Genomic DNA, 6,530 nt, shown 5'->3' with positions numbered 1-6,530 from the left:
AAAGGCTTTGTAATTTTTGCAAGCCCAAACTGAATTCAACCAAAAAAATGAATTCAACCCAAAACTTAATTCAAGCAAAAAAATTAATTCAACCAAAAAATTCAACCCAAAACTTAATTCAAGCAAAAAAATTAATTCAACCAAAAAATTTCATTCAAGCAATTAATTCAAGCAAAAAATTAATTCAATCCAAAAACGTAATTCAACCAAAAAATTAATTTAACAAAAAAATTTAATTCAACCGAAACTTCATTCAACCAAAACCATAATTCAACCAAAACTTTAGTTCAATGAAAAAATTAAGTCAACAAAACCTTAATTCAACCAAAAACTTAATTCAACCCAAAACTTTATTGAACCAAAAAAATGTAATTCAACCAAAAAACTTAATTCAACCAGAAACTGAATTTAACAAAAAAAGTAATTCAACCAAAACCTTAATTCAATCAGAAAGTTAATTAAACCAAAACCTTAATTCAACCAAAACTTTAATTCAACCACAAAATTGATTCAACCACAAAAATTAATTCAACGAAAAACTTAATTCAACCCAAATAATTATTCAACCAAAAAATTAATTCAATCAAAACCTCAATTCAACCAAAACCTTAATTCAACGAAAACTGTAATTCAACCAAAAAATTAATTCAACCAAAAACTTTAGTCAACCAAAAAATTAGTTCATAAAAAACCTGGATTCAACCAAAAAAATTAGTTCAATCAAAAAATTAATTCAATCAAAAACTTAATTTAAAAAATTTAATTCAACCAAAAACTTAATTTAAAAAAAAATCCAAAAATTTAATTCAACCAATACCTTAATTAAACCATAACCTTAATTCAAGCAAAAAAATTAATTCAACCAAAACCATAATTCCATGAAAAAATTAATTCTACCAAAAATTAACTCCATCAAGATATTATTTCAACCAAAAAAAAAAATTCAACAAAAAAATTATTTCAACCACAAACTTAATTCGACCAAAAACTTAATTCAACCAATAAATTCATTTTCAGCCAAAAGTGACCAGGAGATTTCAATTCGATGGTGAAAAACGTGGCTGTTCTCACTGACTCCTGATTTCCCTCACGCTACCGACCGTCTCGTACCCCATGGCTTGTTCCACGGTCTGACATTGGCCAAGCGAGGATGAGCGTGGGGTGAAGGTCGGGATGTCCTCGTTGAGGTGAGACTCAGTGGAGGAGGTGACCTTGTGCCACCTCCGTGACTCCCAAGTTTTCAAGGGAAAAATCGAACGTTTCTTGTCATCGCTACAGGCGTCGGGGGGGGTAGCAATGGCTGACTGTTCCCTAAAGGACTGGGTGTTGAGCTTGGTCACGTGGCCAGCAAGGCAAGATCAGCCCAAAGTCCAGACCATCAAGCAAGACCGTGGCGATGAGGCAGTTCCAAGGTCAAGCCAAGAACATGGGTTGGGATGAGGTTCAATGATGGTAACCAAGGTCAGACGCAACCCAGTGATCCCTGGAGAAGCCAGGTGGGATGAGGCAAGGTCCAAGGTCCAGCTGAGAAGTTCAGCCCCAAGGTCAAGGTCCCGTTCAGGGAGGCCCACGGCCATGCACAGCCAGGGGTCTGGGCTGAAATGGCCTCGTGGGCAGAAGGGCGAGGGTGGAGGGCCCTTGTGAGGCTCATCAGGGTCGTTAAGGCCCTTGACAAGAGCAGGGTGGAGCCCCTTGGGTGCCTGGGTTCCCCGGACACCTGGGTCCCCTCAGACTCTTTGGTCCCTTCTAGATGCCTGTGTCCCTACTCCGGGCACCTCTCAGACGATGAGGTCCCCCAGAGGACTTGGGATCTGGAGTATTGCGTCCAGCTCGGGGGTCCTCAGCGCAGGAAAGATGTGGACCTGTTGGAGCGGGTCCAGAGGAGGCCACAAGAATGATCAGAGGGCTGGAACACTTCTCCTGTGAGGACAGGCTGAGGGAGTTGGGGTTGTTCAGCCTGGAGAAGAGGCGGCTCCGGGGAGACCTTACAGCAGCTCTTCAAGAATTAAACCAGGCTTAAAAGAAAGATGGGGACAGAGTTTAGTAGGGCCTAAAGTAGCGAGAGGACAAGGGGTGATGGTTTTAAACGAGAAGAGGGGAGATTTAGACTAAATGTAAGTGTCCTGGTTTAGCCCCAGCTGACAACCAAGCCCCACCCAGACGCTCGCTCACCCTGTTCCCCGGTGGGATGGGGGAGAGAATCGGAAGGGTAAAAGGAAGAAAACTCGTGGGTTGAGATAAGAACAGTTTAATGATTGAAATAAAACAAAATAATGATGATGATGATAATAATGGTAATAATGATAATGATGATGATGATGATGATGATGATAATAATAATAATAACAACAGCAATAAAAAATTGTAATAAAAAGAAAAACAACGAGAGAGCAAGAGAGGAACAAAACCCAAGAAAAAAAACCCAAGCGATGCAATCCCTCATCACCCACCGACCGACCCCCAGCAGCGATCGCTGCCCCCCGGCCAACTCCCTCCCAGTTTCTATACTGGGCATGACGCCATATTGTCACGTCCCACTGGTGGTGGTGGGGGGAGTAAAATCGTGATGCCGACTGTGTCACGTGAAGGGCGTGAGTCTGGCGTGTGGCTAAGGGAGAAGAGGTGGCCTTCCCGTTGAGTCGCGAGGTTCAGGAAGGACCCCGTTGCCTTCTTAACTCCTTCTCAGCGAGGAGTCGAGACGCGGCTGATCCAGTCTTCGTCCCAGCCTTGGTCAACGGTTGATGTCTAAGGGTTACGAGGACGACGAGGGTAGCCGCAGGGTCTGCCTGCCAGGTCCCTCCCCACCCCACTTGGGAGTGACTCAGATTCGCAAACTCCCTCGGACTAAATTAAGGTGAAACGACACCAAACGATCAGTTCGGCACTTTATTTGTGGTGGGAACAACTTGAACATGGAACTTGGAAAACTTGGAAAGCTTGGAAAGCATGAAGGGGTTGGCAAGGGTGGGATCTTATTGGCACATTTATAAGGAAAGGAAAGGGAGGGAAAGGAAAGAGGGAGCTATCACCACCCTTGGGTCCCGCGGCGACGCTGACGGTGTCTTTTATACTCTAGTCCCCGCCTCCGGTTACACCCCTTGAGGGCTGATACGGTTCTTGTCCTAGAAAGTTCTCAATTTTCCACGCAGGTGCCGGGGGTGGTCGCGAGGGGTCCCTCGGGTGGTCTAAGCCCCTTCCTCAGATAAGCTGAAGCAAAATTCGTGGAGACTACCCTTTAAAATCCAAATCTCCCAGCAGGCGAATCGGAGTTTCAGAGTGTTCCCGAAATAAAACTCAATAGCAACGGAGTTACTGTGAAGCAGGCATCCTTTATGACAGCGCTGGGGATCGCTCCGCCATAAGTGCTCCGACAAACAAGCAGAATCGCAGAGATTATAGATTGCAAAGTCATACATATTCATAAGATTAATTTATATAAGCATGAGCTTTCTTGGAACTCATTAATATACGTAAGTGTCTCTGACGCGGGCGTACTTAAGTCCTTCGGTGGTCGTTAGGGATCCTCTGGTGGTCGTTGGAGGAAGTCGGTAGTCTTCATCGCTCTGGCCGCTGACTGCACTTTGTCTTTACGCCTGCTCAGTCCATCTTTGTCTTGCTCATACCTTCCTTGCGTACCCCAAACCAGTTGGTTCTTGTGGAGCTTCTCCTTATCGGCCCTTTCCAAGGACACAGGGCCTGAAGAATTCCTTTTTCTCTATCTACATTGCAACTATCTCAGCTAACCAAGGATTTAACGCAGGCAAAGCATTCCTACTCTAACGATTATCGTTAGGAGAGGGAAAGACCATACCTTTCCTTCGAATAAGGAACGCTCGTTAGCAATTCTGCTATCTAAGCTTCCTTACTTAAGGCCAACAATACTGACAGGCTTAAATTATCTGCGAAAGGGAAACTAAAAGGAAACGTTGAGCAACCAAGATATTTACAACATTTCTTTTTGTCTTTGGGGATTTTAGCCCTTTTCATTCCCCCCTTTTCTTTAAGCTTTGCCAATTCTTTTACAAAGGCTCTAAATTAAAAGTCATTATTACTTCCACAATTTTCTTTCCATTGTCCGCTTTCCACAGCCAACACGAATAGCAAGGATGATAATTATTAGCCGATATATAATCTATAATTCTATGTCGTAACAATTAGCCCTTCTAATAACGTAGCCAGCCATCCTTTCAGTGGCCATCCTCCTAGGGCCTGCAGATTTAGCCAATTATTTTGTCTAATAGTCTCCGAGTCTCTCGGAGAGCTTTACTATCTTCTGCTACTCTTTTCATCTCATCTAGCTGTCTTTGCAAATCATCCGTCACATGGGGTACGTGGGCACAACAATGTTCTGTATCTAATTTTACGTATCCACATACCCCTTGTTCTTTAATTAATAGTAAATCTAATGCTAACCTATTCTGTATGGTCACCTTAGTATTGGCTTGAACCTGCCTGTTAATAATTTGAAACCCTTTCTGGGTAGCCCGTGATAGTGCCTCTACTTGCCAAGTCAAATAATCTATCAGTATTCTATTTTCTAATGCCATTAATCCTGCTAACAAAAAACCTTTGCATTCCCCAGCGGAATTCCCCAGCCGAGGCTGGCCCCGCCCATGAATCGCCTTCCGATTCTCGTTTCGCTTTTCCCCAATAAGTGGCTTTAATTGGACTTCGCTTCCAAGTTGGGCAGTGTCAGAAGTCCGAGGGTGACTTGTCTCCCTGTTGGTTCTAGTTTCAATCGAGTGGTCCCATATCCATCTGATGTTACCCACACAGCGTAGCCAGGAGAAGGCATCTTTTGCCTACGTTCTTGGGAACGATTTTGAGCGCATTTCTGCTGTAATTCCACAGTGGAATTGGGAATGTTGATTAAAGACTGATTTACCTTTGTGGGGCACTTCCAATTTGTCCTACTAATATCGAACATTGGCTTCATACTCCAGTCAATGCACCAGGCGTTATTTCCTATATACTTCCAAAATCCCTCTACTGGTTTAACCCAAGTTTTGGGAGGCTGTCTAAGTTTCTCACATTCAGGTGATTTCACCTCTTTCCCTTTTTGAATCGAATCGAAAATACACATTACTAATTTACCCAGGGCAGTTCCTCCTCCTGATACAAAGCCAAAAAGCCAAAGTCCTTTTTGCTATAACCTTTAGGGCATTTTCCTCCTCTTGGTTTAGCAATTATAGTTTTGTTTCCTATGGTACGCTTGTCAAATTTCGCATTTTACCAAATCCTTGAATGAGCTCTAGCATTAAATTGTTAGCATCCCCTTCACATAGACTTTTACACACTAGTAAACAAGCACATAGCAGCATCAGGAAAACTAATTTCGGGTCAATCTTACAGACGTTGGTGCCGTAGGCTGAGATTTCCGTGGTCCAGTAGGTGCTTTCTTGATTCTCACACAGTGGATCCACGCGGCGTGCTTCCCAAGCTTAACTGCAGTGTAGGCTGTGAGCAGAACTTGAAAAAGGGCCACTCCATTTCTCTTCAAGAGGGTCACCTGAAATATTTTTAACATAAACCCAACCCCCAGGTTTAAACAAGTGCACTGGAGAATCTAAACCCCACGCTCTGGTAGATACTACTAATTTATTTACTTCTTGTAATTGTTTTCCTAACGCTATTAGATATTGCTGTAAGCTGATTTCCCCTACTTGGGTGAGATCTTGCCCTCGATATCTGGTTTGAAATGGTCTCCCATATAAAATCTCAAAAGGACTCGATTTCTCTTTAGTCCTTGGTTTAGTTCGAAGTCTCAGTAGTGCAACTGGGAGGGCCTGATCCCATCTCAAGTTGGTTTCCTGACAAATTTTGCTCAGCTGTGGTTTCATTTTCTCTACCTGTCCACTTGCTTGCGGGCGGTAGGCTGTATGCAATTTCCAATTAATTTCTGAAAATTTACTCACTTGCTGAACTACTTGTGACACAAAGTGTGGCCCTCCGTCAGAGGAGATGACTTCTGGCATTCCAAACCTAGGAATAATTTCTCTCAGTAAAACTTTTGTTTATTTGTTCTGCAAGGGAGAGCTTCAGGCCATCCAGAGTAGGCATCGGTTAACACCAACAGATACCTATACCCCCCTTTTCTAGGGAGCTCCCAAAAGTCTATTTGCCAATTTTGACCTGGAACATTTCCTTTGCCCCTGCTTCCAAATCGGCCGCGATTTTCTACCTTTGGGTTCTTTTTCAAACACGTCTCGCACCTATCAACCACACTTTGCACAGTTTGAAACAAATTTCTAGCCGCTATCTGCTCGTCAGTTCCCCAGAGAGTTGTATCATGGTCAGTCTTTGTCAGTGCCCACAACAGTCTAAAAGGAATTATTATCCTGTTATCTTTTAACACTGCCCATCCCGATAGGCCAAGTTCAGCCTCTAAGTCAGTAATCAACTTCTGATCCTTTTCATCACATTCAACTGATTCAGGTAGCGGCAAAGATTTTTCAGGAATTAAACTTAATATCTCACCTTGTTCCGCTGCTTGCCTTGCCTCATAATCAGCCCATTTGTTTCCCACTTCC

Source organism: Ciconia boyciana, chromosome 32 (genome assembly GCF_034638445.1).
Source record: "Ciconia boyciana chromosome 32, ASM3463844v1, whole genome shotgun sequence".
NCBI classification, from domain to species: Eukaryota; Metazoa; Chordata; class Aves; order Ciconiiformes; family Ciconiidae; genus Ciconia; species Ciconia boyciana.
The sequence above is the reverse complement of the archived record's forward strand: the minus strand, read 5'-3'. Positions refer to the sequence as shown.